Raw genomic sequence first — 26,317 nt, forward strand, 5'->3', positions numbered from 1 at the left:
TTGCAAAGGACACAAAGAGCTAAGTTTATTCTATGTGTAAATGCTTTACAATCATTACAAAGCAAAGCAACATGCTCATGAGAGGGTAAGGATTCCTTGTTCACCCCTCCCCCTTATAAGTTTTACATCTACTTATTTATTTACAGCTCCTACACGCAGCCACCCTCCATGGTCAATACACTCTCAGCTGCTCTGGGTACATTCTAAACAAACACTATATGGAATCACACACAGGGAGTACAACCTCCAAACTCAGTCTATCAACAAACTCACAGATTTAGTAATGTCTGAGGTCCAGATTTATTTAATAGGCTTGGGAAGGGGTCTGTGTAAGAGCAATGGGAAAGTATTCTTTTGTAGAAATGAATGGGACCAGGGGCTTTGGAAAGGGCCTGTCAATCCTTCTTGGAAGAGGACATGAGGAAAAATCTTGATACCAGTTCAAAGAATCCAAACCCATGGGGGCTAGTCAGAGCCATACCTACAGCAAATAAGTGTTTGCCCTGTTGTGGTTTCCTGAGCACCTACTTTGATGTTTTTTTATTTAAGCAAACTTAGTGCTTTAAAATAACTCCCTTCCCTCTGCCTAAAACAAAATGAAAAATGGAGACCAATGAAGGTGTGCATGACCTTAATTCACATTGTGTCTTAATCTCAGATCTGACCAAATCTAGACATATTTTTTCCTCCCTGGTGCTCACTGTATCTTTTTCTCCTCTCACCATCTCATAATTGAAGTCTTTGGTGAAAGGATATTAGCCTTCTCAATACTACTAATGTCAACAAAGTTGTACCATAATTGCTGGGGGATGTCTCTTCTATCTTTACACAGCTCATTGTTCCTAATGAAAAAGAATCCAGACAGTAGAACATCAGTTTCCAAAAACAGTGGGTGGGCTTTGAAGCCAGTTGAAATTCCTGCTCCGCCACTTACCAGCTTTGTGGTTTAGGCAGATTAATTTAACCTCTTTAAACCTCAGTTTCCCATAAAGTACAGATTAATAGAACTCTACTGGCTTGTTTTAAGTATCAGAGAACATAATGCCATGTATATAGCACCTTAATACAGTGCCTGGCCAGGCAGATACTAAGTTTTGTGTTGCTGTTGTGTTTGAGAAGGATTTTCAACAATCTTCCTTGGTGGAAGACGCAGGCCAGGTAGAGCCTGGGTGGGCACACCGCTTTGAATCAGCAGCCTTTGTTATCTTGTTGGGAACATTTCTAGCTAGCTTAAACCAGTCATTTCATGTCAAGTCCTTCCAAACTGGTGGGATCATATTTTCCTGTCACCTCTCAGTGAAGTAACAGGCACCTGTTCTTGGCCAAATCCAAAATTCTTCAGCTTGCCAACTTCCATCTCAGCTAGCCATAAAATAATACATACATTGAAAACAGAGATTTAATATTGACTGTAAAACTCCCTCCACTCAGGAAAGTGAGTAATTTACTCTTCCCATGATGCATAAAGACAAAAATCCATTTGTTATTTTCTTATCTCATTTGATGTCCCAAGAGGAAAAGCATGTGTGTTCGCTGAACCAAAATAGATACAGTAGTATCACTACAGCATTTGAACTAGGATAAGTTATTGAGTTCCTATCAGATGCCAGGCACTGGGCACAGCACTGTATATATTTCATCTCTAATCCTCCCAACAACCCTGCAAGACACCGAGCCCCAAATAAATGAAATAATTTGTCTCAGAGTAGACAGCATGTCGTGATACAGGCAGAACTGAAGCTCAGCTAGGCTCATTCCAAAACTAGTGCTCTCTACCCATGCTATTTCTTACTGCTTTGCTTATATTTTGATTCTGAAGAACCAGAAGCTTCAGGACAACAAAGATTCTGCATGTAACAATAATAGATGGAATAGTAAGAATAAACAAAAGCCCTGATTTATAAATTCAAACGTGTGATTGTGTCAGAGGTTTTACTTTATGAAGCGTGTTCTGAAAAACCGACATGCCAGACACATTTTGGAGTTCATCTTTTGGAAATGTCTTCAGAAATCATTCAAAGATCATACACAAAAGGCAATCCCAGTATTTTAAGGTCCCAATGGTTCTTTTGACCAAAAAAAGTATTAGCTAGGCCAAACTCTAACTTGATTTCACCAGCTTCTGTTCCAAGGTACATTTCCTTGATGTCAGAAATTAAATTCGCCTTCAAGGACAAGGCTCTGCTACAGCTGAGGGATATTCCAAAGCACAAAACTCCAAAAGTGGAGTTCCAAAATTGTTCTGAGCAGTGACAATTTTGTTAAAATAAGGTCATGGCAACTCTCTAATCATTGAAACCATTTTCACTCTTGGGTCCTGGGACACAACTCGCCCTCCTGCTTCTCCGTCCCTGCCCAATACATAAACATTGGTGCCTTCTTTCCTCTCCTTCCCCAGATACCTTTTTTTCTTTTAAGAAAACCACTTCTTAAAATGTTTAGGAATGTGTCCAATGCTACGTCATTGGTGTTTTTTTTACAGATGAACATTTCCCAATAGGCAAAAAGTAGAGAGAGGAATATAACAAAACCCATGCACCAATCACCCATTTTCAAAAACCATCAATACTTTGATATACTTATTTCTAATCCTGCCTCTATTTTTCTCTGGAATATTTTATTAAATAAATCCCAGAACATCATGTCATTTCACACTTAAATAGTTCATTATGCATCTAGAAAAATAAAAAGGATATTATTATAAGCAGGAAATCATTAACATATCTAACAAAAATTAACGCTACTAAACATTATCTAGTATCAGTCCATATTCAAAGTTTTTTACTCTTCTTTCTTCACAACCTATGGGCAATCTCATCAGCTACTAATAAAGCAACCATCCATTGCCTTGTTGATGCCTTTCAAGTCTTTACCCACTCATCTCTTTCTCTCTTCTGAGAAAGTACCCACAAATATGAAAGCAACACGATTGAATAGTTTTTCTTTTTACACAAAATTTTTTTTACCTAACATTATGCATTGCTTATTTTCCCATATTATTAAATATTCTTGGAAAATTTGGCTTTTACTGGCAGCCTAATGGTCAGGAAGATATTCCATGATTCTTTTAATTACTCCCTATCATTTGCAGGACACCTAGTTGTTACATTTTCACTATTATCAGCCTTGTAATGAGAAAGCAGCCTTTTACCTTTTACCCTCCTCTATCACCCTGAATACCTCTTCTGCTTTAGCCACTAAGGATGATTTGATATTCCCCACTTCCTGTATTTTTCATTGAGCTCCTACCTATACACATGACCTGGAAACTCTTTCTCATCCTCCAAGGTCTGGTTTACCACTATGCTATACTTACTAAGTTTCTTTGGCAGAGCTAGTCATTCCCCCCCAAATGCTCCCAAAGCACTATGTACTATGCACATTATGCATAGTATTCATTAGTATTTTGTATTTATTTGTATACCTATATTTCTATCACACTAAGCTATGATTTTTAACACCCCAGTTTTTCATCTGTAAAATAAGAAAAATAAAACCAACTCCAGTTGTCTGAATTTTAAATTCATAAGGAAAACAAAGTGCCAATCATGTTATCTGGCACACAGTAAGAGCTTTCCAAAAATTAATTTCCTTCTCTTCCCCTAATAGTAAAAAGTATAAATGTGTTAGGCTAAAGTTATATGCCTGGGAGACAGTAGTTAAACTTTTTCCCAATCATAGGAAGACATGCTGAGTATACCTGAGATGTTGAGAAAGAAGGGGAAATAAAATGACTGTATGACCATTTGGACTGTCAGGAGCTTTATAGGTTGTAATATTTTCTCTGCTACACACATTTTCTCTATTCTAGCTCCTAGTCCTTAGATAAAAGAGAATGTAAAGACGTTATGTTGGAATCTATATATGGGAAAGTTTTGACAGTCTCTGAATCTCGTATTAACGTGTGAGCTTTATTATACTTTACTACACTGCATTGGTCTAATCAAAAGGAGGCCTGACATCCTAAAGGATGAAGAAGATAGATTAGAAAGACGCCAAGGACTTGTGGATGACTTCGGGTACGCTGAAAGGTGCATGTTATCTTTTAGAATTCACATCCTTCTAGAGTTGGAAGACATAGGATTTGGCCTTTGAAAAAAGGAGTATTACAAGGGAATATGTTATAAATAGCAGAACTGTAAGCCTGCTATTTGAGATCTGGGTTTTGATGCCAGCTCCAAGCTTGACAATGGGCACATCAGTTAAGTCAAAGGGCTTAGCTCAGAATAAGGGAATCAGACAAAATTGGAACCAAGAGCCCTATGGACAAAAATTCAAAGAGAATAGAAAGGTTAAATGACTGGCTCAATATCATCATACATCTAAGAAAAAACAGAGTAGAATAGGAGAAATATGGAAAGTGACGTCGTAGGAAAACCGTTAATAGGATCATATGAATTTCAAGAGCTCTGATTTAGCATTGGGAGTATACTTAAAAATGCATTTAAAAGTTAACTTGGACTATATGAATATCATTTTCTTTTTCTGCTCTATTCCACAAAGATCTGGAAAACATTCCCAGCACTTTTTCAACGTTAAATGAGAAAAGAATCTTTAAAGACCCCCTGATTTGTAATGGAAAACTTTGATAAATCAACTATTTATACTTAGATTTTTATATTTCTTTTTCATCCTGTCTTTAGAACTCACAGCTAAGAAAAGTCAGATGTAAGTCTGCTCTCTTAGAACTCATTGGCAGGCTGTTTATTCTGCATCTACAGCCCAGCAGCTTCACTGCTTGGAGCACTCAGTGTGGACAATGAACCAAAGAACACATTTACAAAAAAAAAAAAAAAGGATCATGAATATTGAATACTTTAGCCTGAGTGAGCATGTAGAGAAAAACAGTGTAATCAGGATGCCTAAGTTTTCATCTCTGATCCAGTGTTTATTAAAGTTATCTAGGCTTTCTGAACCCCAAATTCATCATCTGCAAAATGGGAAGAATAGTTACCTGTTCTATTGACATATTAAGCAATGTACACTGAAAGGTATTAACAAGCATTCACCTAATAAGTTAAATGGGAAGAAGCCTTCATTAAATGCCTACTATCAAATTTCTAAATCAGAAGTGTTGAGATCATTCCTAAATATGTACTCTCATCAATCCACTGCTTTAGCTGTGCTTAATAAGGTAGGAAATTATAGTCAACTCCATGCAATTCTTTAAGAAATACCCTGGCCTAATGAAGTGTGGGTCTACATGAGGGTAATTAAAATGTGTGTATAGGTTGTGTGTTGTGTTAAGGGCACTGAAACTAGATGATGTGAGGAATGCTGAAGAAACTGAGAATATTTCATCTGGAAAAAGGACTAGTGCAGCATGAGGAGTTGTCTTGTTTTACTTCTGGAGGCAGAGCCAGGATAAATGAATTGAAGTTCCTGGGAGCTGGATTTCAGCCCTCAATAAGCAGGCACTTTCCTGACACTTAGAGCAGGTGATCATGGAAAATACTGAGTCCCTAACCCTGAACAGAATGGATGACTACTGAACTGCTTTAAGAATTTCATATTTGGACAAAATAAAGTGTCAATGGCTGAGAGATTCCATACAGAGTCGAGAGGTTATCCTGGAGGTTATTCTTACACATTCAATAGATATCACCTGTTAAAGGTGTAATGCTGAGCCTGGAGGGAACTGCCTGAAAATGTAGAGCTGTGCTCCAGTAGCCATGTTTCTTGAAGCTGATTGTATAATGATATAGCTCTCGCAGTGTGACTGTGTGGTTGTGAAAACCTTGTGTCTGATGCTCCTTTTATCTATCTACCTTATTGACAGACGAGTAGAACATATGGATTAAAAATAAATAAATGATAGGGGGAACAAATGTTAAAATAAATTTAGTAGATTGAAATGCTAGTGATCACTGAAAGGGAGGGGTAAGGGTATGGTATGTATAAGTTTTTTTCTTTTTTCTTTTTATTTCCTTTTCTGAATTGATGCAAATGTTCTGAGAAGTGATCATGATGATGATATACAACTATGAGATGATTTTGTGAGTTATTGATTATATAACAAGAATGGAATGATCATATGGTAAGAATGTTTGTGTTTGTATGTGTTTATGTTTCATAAAAAATGATTATGATGGAGAATATACAACTATGTCATGATATCGTGAGCCATTGACTGTATACCATGTATGGACTGTATGTTTGTGAAGATTGGTCAAAAAAATATTTTAAAAAAAGTATAACTGTGGTGTTTGTTATCAATTAAATTTAAAAAATCTCATATTTGACTTTTCTATTTTTGCTGTGAAACAAACTACATGTAATTTGACTTTCTCTTAAGATTCAGAATCCTCAGAAATATGCACTTAAATCACACATCCTCATTTTGCATTCCCCTCTCTGAAGCCCGGGCCATGCCTACAAGGAAAAATACCATTAAGGGAATGTTTCAATGCTTTTTACTGAAAATGGGAGAAAAAAATAAGGGGGCCAATTGCTAAATTAGGTTATCTAGTACTCAACGTGCCTTTTTTTAGCCATCAGAAAGCCTTACTACAGCTGGCTGGGTTTGGTGTCTTCAAATATGGGTGACTGTAGCAATAAAAGGAAATCTTTTTTTTTAATTTGAAGGAGCAAATAAAACACAGATTTTTTTTCCCTAATGTGGCCATGCAAGCACAACCTGACTGTTCTGCAACTGAATACCATTAATGTCTATTTATAGCCAACATTTGTATAGATGAATCACATTTACTATGAGATAGTTAATATTCAAGGCCCAACCGGTTCTGCTAAGAACTCCATAATCTTACTGCATCTCTTTCCACTTTCCTTCAACGGAACTAAGCTATAGCTTAGTCATTCCATGCCGAGAGAAAAGGAAACGCAGTAAAAATGTAAAGCTAGCAAACAGTCTGTTCTACAAACTCAGAAAAGTATGAGAAGTTAAACACACAAATTTAAGGCCCTGGATCATTTCTGGCTTTGTCTCTTGGCTATGAGCGTCCCACAGTTAGCACAGACTCACTCTGCACTAAGCTCCAACATTCACCTCCAACATTTCCTACCACACAAAGTTGAAATGACACTGCCTTAATAAAATGTCACATACATAAAGAGAATTGTTAGGGGTGTTGCCAAATGGAAAGGCAGGCTATAGTGGATATTCAGCTCATTTTGTGCATGAGGAGGTGGGGGGGTGAGGGATGGGAGATCAGGATATATATGATCAAAGGGTTTCAAAATTCAGTGAAATTAACTGGAGATTTCTACCTAATCTTGATCTAGCCTCAGCTCTCCACCCAGCTCACATATAGACACACACACTTATAAAAACACACAGATTCTCTGAGCTTTGGATAGGCACTATCCTACATATCCTTGAAACCATTATTTATTTTTTTGTGTTTGATATCCACTATGAGAAACTCCACCTTTAATTTACCTTTACCAAATCCTTTCCTGAAGTCTTTTAATCTATTTCAGGCTAAAATGCTTTAAGATTAAATGAGATAATATACACAAAGCACTTAAGAGAGTGCCTAGCATGTAGTAAGAGGTCCACACATATTAATTACTTCTATTATTAGAATCTCAGGACCTTTTTTTCGAAATTTCCAGCCAGTGCATTCACAGATGAATCATCTTTACTGTGAGGCAGTTCCTACTTAACGCCAACCAGCTCTGCTAAGGATTACACGATTCATTCAATAAACCCTCACTGAGGGTCAGCTCTGCTGGACACTGGAGACATAGAAAGGAACAAGGGCCCTGTGCTCATGGACTATGAACAATTAGCTGAGTAGCAGGTACCATTACTTCTGTTTTAACATTTGAAGGCTCAGAAAGGCTTAGTAACTTTCCCAAGACCAAAGAACTAATGCAGTACAGTGATTTAAGCCCGGTTCTGTTTGACTCCACAATCCTGTTGGGTAGCTGATGGTTGGTTAGCTGATGGCTGGGGGTAAGTGGCAGTATTGAGTCAGTCACACAGACAGAGAACACAGCAGAGGACTCCGGAGACAAGCCTCAGGGGAGAGTGGAAAGCATCTGCTTTATTGAGGACATGCACAGGCTTATATAGGCTGGCAGCATGCAGGGACACATGTCAGGCTGGGATTGGTCACCGTTGTTGCTAGGGTGGAGGGCAGATTTCTGAGATTGGTCACTGTTGTTGCTAGGCTGGAAGGCAGATTTAAGGTTAGCCATTTTGTGTTGCCTTGCATCAGCCACGGCAGCCATTTTATGATTTCTCCATCACAATCCAACATACTTTCCATTATGCTATGCCTTCTGCCACCCCAAGATGCCAGTAAAGTGATTGTAAAAAGCATATCAAAATTTAAGAATAACAATGCATTTGAAATACAGTTTCTGCACATAAATAATGTATGAAAACAAAACATCTTCACTAAATACACCAATTGCTGAAAGGCCAGGGGTTTCTGAATTTGTTATTCAGATTTCTGTGTAATTCTGGATACCCAGAATTCATTGTACTCATATCAGAGAATGGGCCATTAGTCAGGATATGAAAATAGGCTAGTTAAATAAAATTGCCCAGTATAATACCTGATATAATAGGTGCTCTATAAATGTTTGTTGACTAATGTTAAACCAGGATTCTTCCAATACTATGTATCCCTTCTTGTGAGAGCATGACTAAATAGGTACATCACAGTGATTTAATGTGCTCCAGAGCCAGACTACTAAGGTTGTATTCTGACTTTGACACTTCCTAACAGTATGACCTTCAGCAGGTTATTTTATTTATTTTTAACATTTGTTCCCCTTATTATTTATTTATTTTTAATCCACATGTTTTACTCATCTTCCACACCGTAGATAAAAGGAGCATCAGACACAAGATTTTCACAATCACACAGTCACATTCAGTAGGTTATTTAACTAGCTCTAAGTCTCAGTTTTCTCCTCTGTAAAATGAGGTTAAGAACAGTTTTTAGAACATGAGTTCTTCAGAGGAAAGTTTTTAAAACAAGACCTGTACAATATAAATGCTGAATAAATATTAGCTATCATTATTACTATTACTTTCTTCTTTAAACTGGAATAGCTTTGATTGGCTACCTTAGTAACATACTAAGTGATTAAGACAAAAAGCAATGCTTTCACTGAAGCTTTTGCAAGTTATTTTATACAAGCAAAATATCCTTTTGTCACATTCCTTCCACCATTCAAAAGGAAAACAAGCATATGAAAACTAAAATAGTATCTAAACAGTATCCAGTTATATAGAAAAAGCAAATTTTGATATACAAGACTAATAAAGAATGATTGAGATAATTTAATTTTCATAGCGAAGTGATTAGGGGTGTGTGTGTGGGAGGAGGGGGAAAGAGTAAAACAGGCCAATATTTACATTTAGCCATTTCCTGTAACTAAATTAAGTAAATGATTGTAAATTCTCCACTTGTTCTTCTATTTCATGGACACATTCTTACCAAGATTCACCATGATTTCAACCAGCTTAAGCCCAAGAAAAACTGTCAGAGGTCACCACATAAGAAAACAAAGAAGAATTCACTTCTACTGCCAAATGCACAGTATTTGTATCCATAGATACAAGACAACAAAGGATTACAGAATTCTAAAGTGGGAAGTCCCAGGACCTCAGAGATCATCTAGTCTCAGGCTCTGACCCTTTTTTTTTAGGCTTCAACATTTTTTGACAGGGGATCCATTAGGTGAAGAACGAGGCAGAGGTCAAAGAAAGAACTCCTGGTCCTTGTTCCAATCTGAGTGACCTCGTGGGGCCACCTACCCCAACATCCTTACACTATAAGCAACAATTCAGAGCCCAACTAATTAAAGGCAGAGCTGGGATCACAATCCAGGTTTCCGGATTCTCAGTCCAATGCTCTCTACACTCCTGAAGGTTGCCACTCGATGGCTATGTAGTTACAGATAAAAACACATCAGGCTGTGCAAAACTGACAACTAAGCAGGCTTTCTCTTTGCAAAATCATCAGACATTATGGCACTGCCAGCACTTTTTGAAAGGCATAAGGCTTGCATCATTATTTGGTATAAACAAAAGCAACTTTCCACTCCTTTTTTTTTTTTTTTTTTTTTTGGTAACCTGAAAATCCAAACTACTGCTGCTATTACAAAATTTTTCTTTCCCCACTATGTGCCCTTGGGCCACGTACAGATGCATTAAAAATTTGCCAAGAGCAACAGTGAAATCACTGATAATACAAAGCATGAGAATATCATCAAATTCATGTCTGTTTTCTTCCTCTTGATACTTAATTACTTCTCATTACTGATCGTTTTGTGGTTGTTGGCAGAAGGGCAAGGAAACTCCACCACTATAAACATGTAGAAACATATACTCCCCAGTAGACCATAAGTCTGCACACGATGGGTCTGGTCACAAATTCAAAGTGAGTGATGCTTCACTGATCAGCAAGAATGTTGATGCTACTCCCCTCAACCCCCCAAAGAGGATTGGTGGTCTCAGAAATATTCTAATCACTTTAAAAAGAATAACAAACAGAGTATAAAAATTTTTCAAGTCTTTTCGCCACTTATAACTATCAACACTTGCAAATGACCTATTTGCAATCCTGGTAGATTTCACCTAACCCACCTAAAAGTGAAGACAGGGATGCTATGATATACACACAGCTTCCTTCAGTCTTCTGCTTTAGCTTCAGATTGCCTTAAGCTCAAGGAGCACTACTTTGAGCAATACTTAGCAAACTGCCCTGTTAAATAGAAAATTTCATTATCTTCCTTTAGCAAAGGAAGGCACACCTTTGTTAAAATTAATGGTGGAAGAGGAATACTTGTGGATAGAAATAAGACACAAGTTCTTATTGGCAGGCTATTGTTCCACAAAAGAATATGCGGGTAAGAGGAAAGCACAGGAATACATCATACAAATTATAAAAATAACCTTAAGCTTCCAGGAGACTAAAGGAAATAAAGAACCAAATATACTTTACTCATCTTTATAACCAGAGTTTTATTAGATTTTTCATAGAAATCTGAATCTGTGGGTGTGACAGATTTTTTTGCAAAAACTGCTTCAATAACTCCTTCCATCAAGAGGTAGAATCTGTTTTTGCCACTTCTTAAATCTGAGGTAGATTTGTGACTAATAAAATGAGGCTGTGGAGTTTCAGCTCTCATCCTCTTGGAATGCTGCCCTGAGGCCAGCACTTGGGGAAGCCAAGTGCTGTATGTAGTAGTGATGAGATGACCTGACTAAGCCCCTTTAGATCTAGTAGCCGACAGGCAGCTATGTGAATGAACCTATTTTAGATCATACAGTCGCAGACAAACTGCAAGATGACTGAAGCTGCCAAGTGACCCGCAGAATTGCTTAGCCACCACTTGAGTTTTGTGGTGGTTTACTAAGCAGTGATAATAGTGTAACTGAGACAGTGGGTCACAAAATACAGACAGCAAACCAGTCACCCTGATAAATACCCATTATGTGTGGAGCATCAAGTCAGGTACTCTATATGAGACGTGGATGGAGATTAATAATAGAAAACAAAGAAAGATGATTCTGTCCTCTATGTGTGAACATATCTATAAATGATAAATAAAGCAGCATATAATATTTATTTGTTTTAAACATATTTAATCTTCATAAAAACATTCCTTCGTATCTACAGTCCAGAGCAAGAGTCTTCTTGGGGTGTTTGGGACAATCCTTTGAGGTCAGGGAAAATATTTAGAAATTCAACTTATAGCATTTTATCATTTTTTCTTTTTCTTTTTGGGTATATTTTCATAAGGTATACAATATATTAATTTATGAAAATAATTTACAATAAATGTACAAAAAATGTTTTTTCTCATCAATATTCCACATATACCCAGTGTTCTAATTCCAAAACAAAACATACTTCACTTAAGCCTTTGCTTTTCTTAAATAAATGTACCTTTTCCTGGCTGCCCAGAGAAGAGCTAGTGATGACTATTGCCACAGATCATTGTTCATCTGTACTGTAATTATTTATAGATAATCTATCTAGCAAGGCTATAAACATTTTCAGATAGAATATATGTCTTTATCAATATATGCATATGTGTTAGGCAGTACAGCATAGTGGCATTATAACAAGGTTTTTAAGCATGCAGGCTCAAGAGCCAGGATTCCCGATCTCAAATCCCAATTCCAATAAATGAACTACTTAACAGACATTTACAGAACATTAAACCCCACAACAACAGGATACACACTTTTCTCAGGTGCTCATGGATCATTCTCAAGGATAGATCATATGCTGGGTCAAAAAGTAAGTCTCAATAAATTAAAAAAGATGGAAATTATACAAAACGCTTTCTTGGATGGAAGGAAGTTGGAAATCAGTAACAGGGAGATGGCCAGAAAATTCACAAATACATGGAGGCTAAACAAACACTCTTAAACAACCAGTGGGCCAAGGAAGAAATTACAAGACAAATCAGTAAATATCTCGAGACAAATAAAAATGAAACACAACATATCAAAATCTATGGGATACAGCAGAGGCATTGCTGAGAATGAAATTTATTACCCTAAATGCCTACATTAAAAAAAGAAGAAAGAGCAAAAATTGAGGTATTAACTGTTCACCTGGAGGAACTAGAGAAAGAACAGCAAACTAACCCCAAAACAAACAAAAGAAGAGAAATAACAAAGATTAGAACAGAAATAAACAAACCTGAGAATATGAAAACAATAGAGAAAATCAAGAAAGCCAGAAGTTGGTTCTTGGAGAAAATCCAACTGATTTTAACGGTAAAATCAATGAATCGTTAGCTAGGGTGATTGAAAGAGGCAAAGAGAGAGAGGATGCAAATAAATAAAATCAGAAATGGAAGAGGGAACATAACCATTGAAAGTGCAGAAATAAAGGAAGTAATGAGTGGATACATATGAACAACTATATATACTGAAAAACTAGACAATAGAAATGAAATGGATAACTTCCTCAAAAGGCATGAACAACGAAGAGTGACTCGAGAAGAAATAGATGACCTCAACAAAACAATTACAAATAAAGAGATTGAATCAGTCATCAAGAAGATCCCCAATGGACTGAAATAGTAGTGATCAATGAGAGGGAGGAGTAAGAGGTATGAGATGGATGAGTTTATTATTTTTTTAAATTTCTTTTTCTGTAGTGACAAAAATGTTTTAAAAATGATCATAATAATGAACATCCAACTATGTGATCACACTGTGAGCCACTGATAGTCACCATTGCATTGTGGATTGTTATATGTGTGAAGATTTGTTTATAAAAAAAAAATATATATATATATAAAAGTAGATACCCCAAAAGAAAAGTTCAGGTCCAGATGCTGATCACACTACCTGATTTTAAAGCATATGGCAAAGCTACAGCAGTCAAAACAGCATGGTACTGGCATAAAGATAGACTACTATACTAAACAATGGAATTGAGTGTTCAGAAATAGATGTTTTCATCTATTATGGACAATTGATCTTTGATAAGGCACTCAAGTCAATTCAACTGGAATACAGCAGCCCCTTCAATAAATGGTGTTTGGAGAACTGGATATCCATATCCAAAAGAATGAAAGAGGATCCATATTTCACACACTACATAAAACTTAACTCAAAATGGATCACACACCTAAACATTAGAATTAAAACCATAAAATTTTTAGAAGAAAATGTAGGGAAATATCTAATAAATCTTATAATAGGAGGTGGTTTCCTAGACCTTACACTCAAAGCATGAGCAATGAAAAAAGAAATATGAAATGGGATATCCTCAAAATTAAACATTTTCATGCATCAAAGAACTCTGTCAGGAAACTAAAAAGGCAGTTGTCATATTGGGAGACAATATTTGGAAACCACATATCAGATAAGGGTTTAATATCCAGAATATATAAAGAGGTTCTACAATTCAACAACAACAACAACAACAAAAGTAACCCAATTTAAAAATGGGCAAAAGACATGAACAGACACTTTTCAGAAGAAGAAAAACAAGCGGTTAAACGACATATGAAAAGATGCTCAACTTACTTCCGGAGAAGATGGCGGCTTAGTAAGACCCGCGGGTCTTAGTTCCTCCTCCAGAACAGCAACTAAAGAAACAGAAACAATACGAAACAGCTCCCGGAGCCACGACAGAGACCAAAAAGACAGCGTACCCCATTCTGGAACGGCTGAACGGGCAGGGAGAATCCGCTGCGGTGAGATACCCGAGGGGCGTGCGCTTTCCCGGGCCGGGGCGGCTGGCGACCGGGGTCCCTTCCACACACGTGGCTTCCCGGTCCGACTGGGAACGTTGGATAGCGGGGCCCTCCCGCCACGCTTGGCGTCTCGGGCCAGCTGGGCAATTTGGACCGGCATTCCCCCAAGCCGCGGTGGCCGGCGACCCCCCCTCCACGCGCGGTTTCCCGGGCCGACTGCGAGATTCGGATTGGCAAGTTAAAGGAGCCACAGCATCTTTTACTGGTGAGACCCACAGACACACGAGTGCCACGAGCGCCATCTACTGGGCAGGAAAAGAAAAACAGAGCCCAGAGATTTCACAGAAAAACCTTTCAACCAGCCGGGTCCCACACCCAGGGAAATCTGATCAAATGCCCAGACACCAGCAGAAAATAACGGATCACACTCAGAAAATTGAAGATATGGCCCAGTCAAAGGAACAAACCAATAGTTCAAATGAGATACAGGAGCTGAGACAACTAATGCTGAATATATGAACAGAAATGGAAAACCTCTTCAAAAACCAAATCAATAAATTGAGGGAGGACATGAAGAAGACATGGGCTGAACAAAAAGAAGAAATAGAAAATCTGAAAAAACAAATCACAGAACTTATGGGAGTGAAGGACAAAGTAGAAAAGATGGAAAAAACAATGGATACCTACAATGGTAGATTTAAAGAGACAGAAGCTACAATTAGTGAACTGGAGGATGGAACATCTGAATTCCAAAAAGAAACAGAAACTATAGGGAAAAGAATGGAAAAACTTGAGCAGGGAATCAGGGAACTGAATGACAATATGAAGCGCACAAATATACGTGTTGTGAGTATCCCAGAAGGAGAAGAGAAGGGAAAAGGAGGAGAAAAACTAATGGAAGAAATTATCACTGAAAATTTCCCAACTCTTATGAAAGACCTAAAATTACAGATCCAAGAAGTGCAGCGCACCCCAAAGAGAATAGACCCAAATAGGCGTTCTCCAAGACACTTACTAGTTAGAATGTCAGAGGTCAAAGAGAAAGAGAGGATCTTGAAAGCAGCAAGAGAAAAACAATCTGTCACATACAAGGGAAACCCAATAAGACTATGTGTAGATTTCTCAGCAGAAACCATGGAAGCTAGAAGACAGTGGGATGATATATTTAAATTACTAAAAGAGAAAAACTGCCAACCAAGACTTCTATATCCAGCAAAATTGTCCTTCAAAAATGAAGGAGAAATTAAAACATTTATAGACAAAAAGTCACTGAGAGAATTTGTGACCAAGAGACCAGCTCTGCAAGAAATACTAAAGGGAGCACTAGAGTCAGATATGAAAAGACAGAAGAGAGAGGTATGGAGTAAAGTGTAGAAAGAAGGAAAATCAGATATGATATATATAATACAAAAGCCAAAATGGTAGAGGAAAATATTATCCAAACAGTAATAACACTAAAAGTTAATGGACTGAATTCCCCAATCAAAAGATATACACTGGCAGAATGGATTACGACCCAGCAACGTCACTGCTAGGTATCTACTCAAAGGACTTTAGGGCAAAGACACAGACGGACATTTGCACACCAGTGTTTATAACAGCATTATTTACAATTGCAAAGAGATGGAAACAGCCAAAATGTCCATCAACAGACGAGTGGCTAAACAAACTGTGGTGTATACCTACGATGGAATATTATGCAGCTTTAAGACAGACTAAACTTATGAAGCATGTAATAACATGGATGGACCTAGAGAACATTATGCTGAGTGAGCCTAGCCAAAAACTAAAGGACAAATACTGTATGGTCCCACAGATGTGAACCGACATTCGAGAATCAACTTGGAATATATCATTGGTAACAGAGACCAGCAGGAGTTAGAAACAGGGTAAGATAATGGGTAATTGGAGCTGAAGGGATACAGACCGTGCAACAGGACTAGATACAAAAACTCAAAAATGGACAGTACAATAATACCTAATTGTAATGTAACTATGTTAAAACACTGAATGAAGCTACACCTGAACTATAGTTTTTGTTTGTTTGTTTGTTTGTTTGTATCTTTTGTTTTTGTTTTTTTCTTTTTCCTTTTATATATATATATTTATTATTATTATTATTTTAATTTTCTTCTCTATATTAACATTCTATATCTTTTTCTGTTGTTTTGCTAGTTCTTTTCCTAAATTGATGCAAATGTACTAAGAAATGATGATCATACATCTATGTGATGATACTAAGAATTACTGAGTGCATATGTAGAATGGAATAATTTCTAAATGTTGTGTTAATTTCTTTTCTTTTTTTTAATTAATAAAAAAAATTAAAAAAAAAAAAGATGCTCAACTTCACTGGCTATTAGGGAAATGCAAATCAAATGAGATTTCATCTGACATCCACTAGAATGGCCATTATCAAAACAGCAGAAAACATCAAGAGCTGGAGAGGATGTGGAGAAAGATGTACACTTATCTGCTTTTGGTGGGAATCTAAAATAGAGGAATCACTGTGGAAGGCAGTTAGGTGGTTTCTCAGGAAACTAAGTATAGATTTGTCATATGATCCAGTAATCCCATTACTAGGTATATATTCAGAGGAGCTAAAGGCAAGGACACAAATGGACATTTGCAAACCAATGTTTATAGCAGTATTATTTATAATTGCCAAGAGGAGGAAACAGCTCAAATGTCCATAAGTGGAAGAGTGACTAAACAAGCTGTGGTATATACATATGATGGAATATTATGTAGGTTTAAGACAGAATAAAATCATGAAGCATGTAACAACAAGGATGAACCGTGAAGATATTATGCTGAGTGAAACCATTTAAGAACTATAGGACAAATACTGTATGGTCTCACTAATATGAACTGACACTAATGAGTGAACTTTGAAAGTTAAAGTTAAGAACACAAGTTATCAGGAGATAGAAAGAGGGTAGAGATTGGGCATTGGATGCTGAAGGAATGCAGAATGTACAACAGGATTGAGTGTAAAAACTCAGAAATGGATAGCACAATACTATTTGATGGTAACACAATAATATAAGTACACATAATGAACCTGAAAATGAGTATGGTTGAGGGAAAAGAGCTGGGGGCATATATGACACCAGAAAGAAAGAAAGACAATAAAGACTGAGAGGGCATTACTTAGGAATGCCTAGGGTAGACAATGATGGTGACTAAATGTACAAATATAAGAATGTTTTTGCATGAGGGAGAACAAATGAATGTCAACATCAAACGGTGTTGAAAATGGGATTGTATATAGGAAAAAATACAATCAATGCAGGCTAGGGTCTATATGCAACAGTAACATTGTAATATGCTTCCACTCAATGTTACAAAGGCATTATGCCACAATTAAATGCCAACAAGTAGAGGATATGGGGGAGAGATATGGGATTCTTTTTTTTTAGTTATTTTTAAAAACATTTTTATTATAAACAACGAACAAATATACAAACATTCTTGACATGGTTACAATCAATGTCTCACAACATCATCATATAGTTGTGTATTTATCACCATTATCACTGTTTTGAACCTTAGCATCTCTCCAGCAAAAGAAAGAAAAAAGAAAAAACTCATACATGCCGGGATATGGGATTCTTTATCGAAGAAAAGGAAATGTCTTAGTATAGATTATGGTGGTGAAAGAAGTTGTGGCTATGTGATTATACCAGGAACCACTGATTTTTTTACTTAGATTGGATGATGGGAGATGTATGATGTATGATGGGAGAATAAAACTGTTAAAAATCAACAGAGAGAAACAAGTGCTAGAGAAAATATGAAGAAAGAGATTAATCTATTCACTGTTGGTAGGGAAGGTGAAAGGTGCACCCCTTCTGGAGGGCAGTGTGGTGGTTCCACATGAGGCTACGGGTGGGGTTCCCATATGATTCTGCCACCCCATGGCTACGTATATACCTAGGGGAACTGAAAGTGGGGACAGGAATGGACATTTGCATACTGGTGTTTACGGAACAAGACAAGAATGCCCACTGTCACCACTGTTACACAATATTGTACTGAAAGTTCTAGCCAGAGCAATTAAACAAGAAAAAGAAATAAAAGGCATCCATATCGGAAAGAAAGAAGTAGAACTTTCACTATTATAGATGAAATGCAGGTGACATGATTCTATATATAGAGAGAGTCCTGAAAAATTTACAACAAAGCTACATGAGTTGTACAAATTTTCTATTTGTAAAGTTTTGGTAATGGATGCTAGTGATGGTGCACTATTTTGCAGGCAACTAATAGCACTGAACTATATATGTGAATATGGTTAAAGGGGGAAACTGTAAGTTGGATATATGTTACTGGAATAAAATTTTTTAAAACAAACCCCCATTAAACCCTTTACAAACTGTGCAGCCTCCAGCAAGTTACCTAACTTTTCTGTGCTTCCATTTCTTCATTGTGGAATGGAGATAATAATATTCCCTAACTCACAGGGTTCTTATGAGAAGTGAATGATCTAAAACATATAAAATGATTGAAAGTGTGCCTGGTATATATTCAGTGCTCAGTAAGTTAACTGGTCTCAGCATCAGCATCAGTATCACCACCACCACCACCATCACTCTCTCCCTATTGGCAATATCTAAGAATAGATAAGTGTTGAAGAAGGAGGTGAGAAAAAGTGCTACTTGTACAAAAAACACATTATGTGACTTGATAAAGTTGAAAAATTTTCCAGGATACTGCAACTTCAAGCAAGATGCTTCATTAGTATAAGGTAAGGTCTGTTACAGACAAATAAAACAAGTAAATAATAAGCATGTAAAGCCATAAACACCTTCAAGTTCTGCTTTTACAACCTAATCGCTCAGTAAGGATATAAAATAATTCTTGGATAAAAATGAATACTGGCAGGACTTCCAGCAAGATGGCAAAATCAGAGAGGCTAAGTTAACACCAGCTTCATACAACAACAAGAGAGGGATAAAAAAATGACCAGGACAGTAGTTCTAGGGTGCAAATGGTCAGAGAGGGTCTTCTACCCTACATAGAGAGGCCCTGAATGAAAAAAGCAGAGAAACTTGGATGGGGAGAATGTGGTGAATGTGCTCAGTCATGACTCTGCCTACCCCAGCAGCAGGCTTGGGAGATTTTCCCTGCTGCTCCGATGCTGGGAGGTCCCATGGCAAACTTGGAAGACAGCAGACTGCTTTCCCTGGGCACAGACCATTTGCTTCTCACCCTTGAGACATGCTACTGTGGGTTAGTCTGGTGTTTTTGGCAAAGACTAGGGGGCCCTTCCCTGAGGTGGAGGGTGAGACAACCAACCAGTGAAAAAGACTTGTTCAGGTCTGGATACTGCTCCCCTTCTCTCACAGAGAGGCCCAGAGACCCCAGGTATGTGTGGATGGAGAAGTGAGTCTGAGGAAGCCAGCCAATCTGAGCACAACAATTGGTGCCAAACATTTCCAGATTGACTATGGGAAGGGAAAGCAGAAATATCCAGTTCCATAGCTCAAGGTCATCCTGAAAGGGAGTCTGGGGACCAATAGATCTGTTGGGCACACAAGAGGTCTCAGTTGAGGTTCATTCTTCCCACCCCCACCCCACCCCCGTCTTCCTTCCCCCACTGAATGTTGGCACATTTCAGTGCACACTGAGATCAGCAGCCCTGGCTGGAATTGCATTGGGTCTCCATTTAGTTCAGCTGGCACCTCCAGTCTGGGAGAGGGGGTTCTGAGGAGAAAGGAGAAGAGGTGGCTCAAGAGAGCCATCTACTGGGAAGAAGTTGAAAGTGTAGTTTGATAAACTGCCTATTTGTCTAGCCCTCAAACAAAGCCCTAAGTAGAACTGCAATCTCTACATGAGATTACAGATTTGGTTTCACAAACAAAATCTAAAAGAGGATTTTCAATGCAAGCACAAGTAGATACAAAATATTGAAGGAAATAAATTCGCAAAATAACCTTATCAAGAAAATAAAAGGCCCCGTTAACGACATAAGATCAAAGGCATATGAAGATCCAAGCAGATATGGCTCAGCCAAATGACCAAATTAAATCACCAGAAGGAAAACAGAAGTTGGAACAACTAATTAAGGATGTTCATAATGGCATAAGGAATATTAAGAAGACACTGGAAGAGCATAAAGAAGAATTTGAAAGAATAAATAGAAAAATGGCAGATTATCATAGAGATGAAAGATACTGGGGACCAAATTAAAATTAAGCTAGAGATTCACAACAGTAGATTTGAAGATTTGAAGAACAGCAGAAGAAAGAATAAATGAATTAGAACACAGGACAATTGAACTTGAATGTTCAAAAGAACAAATGGCAAGAAAGGTGGGAAAAAATGGAACTTGATCTTAGGGGAAATGATAGATAACATGAAGCATAAAATAAAAGCAGTACTGGTGTTCCAGAAGGAGATGAGAAGAATAAAGGTATAGCACAGCTATTTTAAGATATAATGGAGGAACACAGGGAGCTCAGAATAAGAATGAGGTCTTGTAATTCTGTATAGCTTAATGTAATGCCTGGATACATTCCAGAGTCTATTAAGCAGATAGTCAAAAAGTATTGGCAAAGTCCCTTGAGTAATGGGAAAAGAAATATGGAACTATTAAACTTTACCATTGGGGAAATTCCTGATACTGTATTAAACATTAGGAGCAGCCAAATCAATAGGCTAAGCTCTTGATCTTGAGGCTTGCTCTTGTGAAATTTATTTATGTAGTGGAGAAACCTAGTCTACCTATAGGTATGCCTAAGAGTTACTTCCAGAGGACCTCTTCTGTTGCTCAGATGTGGCCTCTCTCTCTAAACCCAACTCTGCAAGTGAAATCATTTCCCCCCCCACTATGTGGGACACGTCATCTAGGGGTGAAAGTCTCGCTAGCAACATGGGATAGGACTCCCAGGAATGAGCCTGGCCCTGGTACTATGGAATCAACAATGTTATCCCAACCAAGTGGGGGAAAAAGTGTAATAAATAAGGTATCGTGGCTGAGAGAGTTCAAATAGAATTGAGAGGCTACCGTGGAGGCTACTCTTATACAAGCTTAAGTGAGACACTGCTAACATTGCTACCTATCACAATTTGCTAAACCCCACCAAAATTATTCCTGCCAAGCCTAAAGAACACCTAGAGTTTTATCTGAGATTCCACAAAAGTTCCATGCACTGGGATTACTTTCCAGAAACCTACGACCTCCAGATAGGTTCCAAGACCAGATAAATCCTGAAATGTAGAGGGGCTAGCCTCTCCAGAGCATCAACTAGTTCCATCCCCCATCCCATATTATCAACAGCCCCTTTCAACATGAAAAAGTTCGAATGGGCATAGTCTAAAAATCCCTAAAGAGGGGGAGATCAAAGGAGATGGAGTTACACAGAGAAGTAGGGTTTAGCAAACTAGTATGATTGCCAAATTATTATATTGATATTTCTTTTAGTCTCCAGTGTTTTGAAACAGTAGTAAAAACCTAAAATTTTGGAATTATAACCCATATCAAGCTCTGAAATGTGTTCTAAAACTAATTGTTCCAGTGTGTTTTGACAGTTATTGCTTTTATATATATATATGTTTGTTCTAGTTTGCTAGCTTACTCTCCTGGCTTCTGGTTTCATGAAGCTCCCCGGGAGGCGTTTTCCTTCTTCATCTCCAATGGACTCTCCACTTCGTGGTGCTGCAGCATTCTCTGCTCTCTCTGAATCTCACTCTCCAAAATGTTTCCTCTTTTATAGGACTCCAATAAACCAATCAAGACCCACTCAAATGGGTGGAGACATGTCATCCCCTAATCCAGTTAAACAACCATTCTTGACTAAATCACATCAACCAGGGAGATGATCTCATTACAGTTTCAAATATACAGTATTGAATAGGGATTATTCTACCTTTATGAAATGGGATTTATATTAAAACATGGCTTTTCTTAGGGGGCATATATCCTTTCAAACCAGCACATTCCACCCTCTGGCCCGTAAAAAAGACATGTTTTTTCCAAATACAAAATACATTAATTTCATAACAATATTAGAAACCTTAAACCTTTCAGTAGCAATACAATGAAGTACAAAATTAGAGACAGTATAAAATGTCATCAAGTCAGTTACAGGCATGGTCTGCCCTAAGGCAAAAGTCTCTCAATTTGCTCTGGACCTTTGAAAACTCACAACAAGTTATTTGCTGCCAACATACAAAGGAGGAACATTCATAGGATACATATACACATTTCCATAGGGAGGAAGGAACACATTTGTCACTGGACCCATACGGTTTTGAAAACCTGCAGGGCAAAGTCCATTAGATTTCAAAGTCTGAGAGTCATTTATCCTCAGGGCTTTAGAAAGTGGCAGTCCCACCCTATCCAAATGCCTACGCCTGCCTCTCTCTGAATGCAACCTTGGGGGATATTGGGGAGACCACCTTTCTATCGGCTCCAACCTCTCCAAGCATTGGGGCCGCACCCGGGCTCTCTGCCATCTCCAGGGCACATGCTCAACCCCTCCATGTGGTGGCAGCCAGGCTCTCCCCAAACCCCAAGGAATGTGCTTCACCTTCTCCAAGACCTGAGGCGGCATGACTCTTCCACTGCAACGAGGTGAAAGACCCATTCTCTGCCTTTGGGGCAAACTCACCCTCTCCACGTGCTTGGGTGGGTCCGCTCTCCTTGCCCGAGGCTTCTTGACTTCAGACCTCAGCCTCCACGGTTTTGCCTCTGAAGTTATTTTCCCTCCAATGTGTCCCTTCTCTGAACCCCTCAGTCCAGACTGGCAGCGGCTCTGTTTATACAGGTCCCACAGCACTCTCGTTGGCTTTCTATGCAGTAGTCTTGGATCATGCCCATCAGACATAAGTAGTTTCCACAAATCTTTCCTGGATAACTCCATGTCCGATCCTGACTTTCTCTGAAATGGCTGGCTGGTTCCACATTTGGTTAAATCCACACTATACTCTGTAGTCTCCCTTTCTGTAGGCCCAGAATTTTCCGGGACCTCAATTTCTGGTTTCTTTTTACTCAAGATTTCAGTTCTCAGCTTATCTCTTTCCTTTTGCATTTCACTATAAGCTGTGAGGAGAAACCAAGCTGCACTTTCGACACTTAATTTGGAAATCTCTTCTGCTAAATATCCAAGTTCATGGCTTTTAAAATCTACCTTCCAGCCAAAGCCACTAGTCAATTTTGCCAGATTATCTGCCATTTTAAAACAAGGATCGCCTTCCTTCCAGTTTACAATAACACGTGCCTCATTTCTGTCTAAGGCCTCATCAGAGGTATCTTTAGAGTCCACATTTCTACCAACAGTCTCTCCAAAGCATTCTAGGCCTTCTCTATGAAGCTTCTCACAACTCTTCCAGAATCTTTCCCATATCCATTTAAAAAGCCGTTCCAACATGTTTGGTATTTGCAAACTGCAGCAGCAGCACCCCACTCTCCGATACCAAAATCTGTTCTAGTTTGCTAGCTTACTCTCCTGGCTTTTGGTTTCATGAAGCTCCCCGGGAGGCGTTTTCCTTCTTCATCTCCAATGGACTCTCCACTTCGTGGTGCTGCAGCATTCTCTGCTCTCTCTGAATCTCACTCTCCAAAATGTTTCCTCTTTTATAGGACTCCAATAAACCAATCAAGACCCACTCAAATGGGTGGAGACATGTCACCCCCTAATCCAGTTAAACAACCATTCTTGACTAAATCACATCAACCAGGGAGATGATCTCATTACAGTTTCAAATATACAATATTGAATAGGGATTATTCTACCTTTATGAAATGGGATTTATATTAAAACATGGCTTTTCTTAGGGGGCATATATCCTTTCAAACCAGCACAATGTTATTTTTCACAATTAAAAAAATCTAAAAATAAAATAAATATAAAAAACAAAAAAAATTTAAAAAGATATACTAGAGGAAAACTTCCCAACCCTTATAAAAGACATAAACATACAAACAAACTCAAAAAATCCCAAACAGAATAACTTCAAATAGGCCTACTCCAAGACATATACTTATTAGAATGTCAAGTCTTGAAGAGAAGCAAAAAAATCATGAAAAGTGATTTGTTACATACAAGGAAGACCACATAAGACAGAGCTTAGACTACTCAACAGGCACCATGGAGGCAAGAAGGCAGTGGATGATATATTTAAGATTCTGAATGAGAAAAACTTTCAGCGAAGAATTCTTTATCCTGCCAAGTCATCCTGCAAAATTGAAGGTGGGATTAAAATCTTCACAGATAAACAAAGGCTGAGAGAATCTGCGAAAAAGAGTCCTACCCTATAAGAAATACTAAAGGGAGTTGTGTCAATAGAGAAAAGACTGGAGAGGGAGGTCTGGAAGAGGGTTCAGAATTGAAGGGAATCAGCAACTGTAACTTAAAGGCTAAATAGTGAGAGTGGGAAAAGAACATATAGATCTCACAAATAAAAACTAGACTCGAGAACTGCCTTTATAGTAGTAATTTTGAATGTCAATGGACTAAACTCACCAATTAAAAACATAGAATGATTGAATAGATTAAAAAATGAAATCCATCTATATGTTTCTTACAAGAGACTTATCTCAGCCCCAAGAATCCAAATAGATTGAAAGTGAAAGGATGGCAAAAAGATGTCCTATACAAGTTGTTACAAAAGGCACAAGTAGCTATAGTAATATCAGATAAAACAGACCTTAAATGTTAAGATCTTATAAGTGACAAGATTTTTACTTGTTAATTGTAAAAGTTTTTGCATCTTTATATTCTCTTAAAATAAAAAATTTGAAACTGTTCAGTAATACAGGTCATCATTATAGCAAAGTTGATAATATTGTAATAACTTTCTACTTGACATTTTGAAAACATTTGCAGTCTGACAGTCAATCAAATGGTATTTGAGTTAGCATTAAATATTTTGAATTCAGGAAAACCCTGATATTTCCATCTGTATTTTTTCCTTGTTTGCCTTAATTTTAAAATAGTTTATGAAACTTACTGCACAAACACAGGCTTTATAATAATTATTTAGACATCTTATTTAAATATAAGTAATTGGTAAAATGGTTGCTAAAGTTATTATAATTCTTAGAGATAACTCAAATCTAATGTACTTAGAGAATATGTGCATTTGTAGTGGACTTAAACTATCATAAAATTAAAAAACAAAATTAATATTGGGGATATTCTCTTAAGAACTCTCTTCTGAAGGGGTATGGATTGGTTCTTTCTCAGAACAATGAGAATGTTTTCAAACTGATTGCAGTGGTAAATTCAATAACTCTGTGATTATACCAAGAGCAACCAATGGTATACTTGGATGGATTGTATGGTTGTGAATAAAACTGTTAAAAAAAAAAAAGAATCCTCTTCTAGTTTTAATTCCTTCTTTAGTGGAAATCATTAGGCACATGTTTACTGTATATACACTTGCAGGATTTAGAGTTCTGTGATTTCCAATAAGATGCAGAGCTACAAACTGATTTTTTCTAAATGCACTACTGATAACCTATGCTAGAAGAAAGGCACAGAAGCAAGAATCATTATACATCACACAAGGGAAAGAGGTCACAGAGATCACCTGCCCAACCCCCTCACTTCACAGATCAGGACACTGGGCCCAGATAGGGTCAGGGTGTTAATTATGTCCCACAGCTGGTTTCTGACAAAATTATTTTCTCTTGGTTTCTGTGTAGTTCAGTGTACTTTTCAATACCCCAAGAGTTTTTGTTTCTTTTGATTAGAGAAGTTATGGGTTTATAGATAAAGGATTCCCATACATCACATTATTACTGAACACCTTACATTGGTGTGGTACATTTGTTATACTGATGAAAGCACATTTTTATCATTGTATTATTAACTATATCCCATGGTTTAACTTAGAGTTCATTGTGTAGCACAGTTCCATGGATTTAAAAAAAATTTTTATTCTGTTACCATACATAGAACATAACATTGCCCCTTTTAATACATTCAGATATGTATGTCAGTGCTGTTAATTACATTCATTACTAAAACCTTCTCATTGTTTCAACTAGAAGCTCGGCACATTTTAAGTCTTAACATCTTATTCCCTATCACAGCCCAGCCCCAGAAGGTATATGCTTGAGTCCCTGCTTTCAAATTCGCTTGGGTATATACCTAGTAGTGGGATTGCTGAGTCATACGGTAATTTTATACTTACGTTCTGAGGAACTGCCAAACTG

The 26,317-nt window shown here is 37.6% G+C and overlaps 2 protein-coding genes across 11 annotated transcripts in view; one reads left to right on the forward strand and one right to left on the reverse strand.

The window, feature by feature from the left end:
- Positions 1–26,317, reverse strand: part of CMSS1 (cms1 ribosomal small subunit homolog) — a 458,243-nt gene that overhangs the window by 281,997 nt on the left and 149,929 nt on the right. Inside the window, exon 1 of one of the 10 annotated variants that reach the window (XM_077118618.1) lies at positions 9,417–10,026. The exons of the other annotated variants lie outside the window; for them this stretch is intronic. The gene's annotated coding sequence lies outside the window, so the exon portion shown is untranslated. Of the gene's footprint in view, positions 1–9,416; positions 10,027–26,317 lie in introns of those variants that run through there. 10 annotated transcript variants of the gene reach the window in all.
- The window catches only part of FILIP1L (filamin A interacting protein 1 like), a 361,112-nt gene that overhangs the window by 194,326 nt on the left and 140,469 nt on the right, over positions 1–26,317 (forward strand). The window lies entirely within an intron of this gene.

The sequence above is a fragment of the Tamandua tetradactyla genome, chromosome 10 (genome assembly GCF_023851605.1).
Source record: "Tamandua tetradactyla isolate mTamTet1 chromosome 10, mTamTet1.pri, whole genome shotgun sequence".
NCBI lineage: Eukaryota > Metazoa > Chordata > Mammalia > Pilosa > Myrmecophagidae > Tamandua > Tamandua tetradactyla.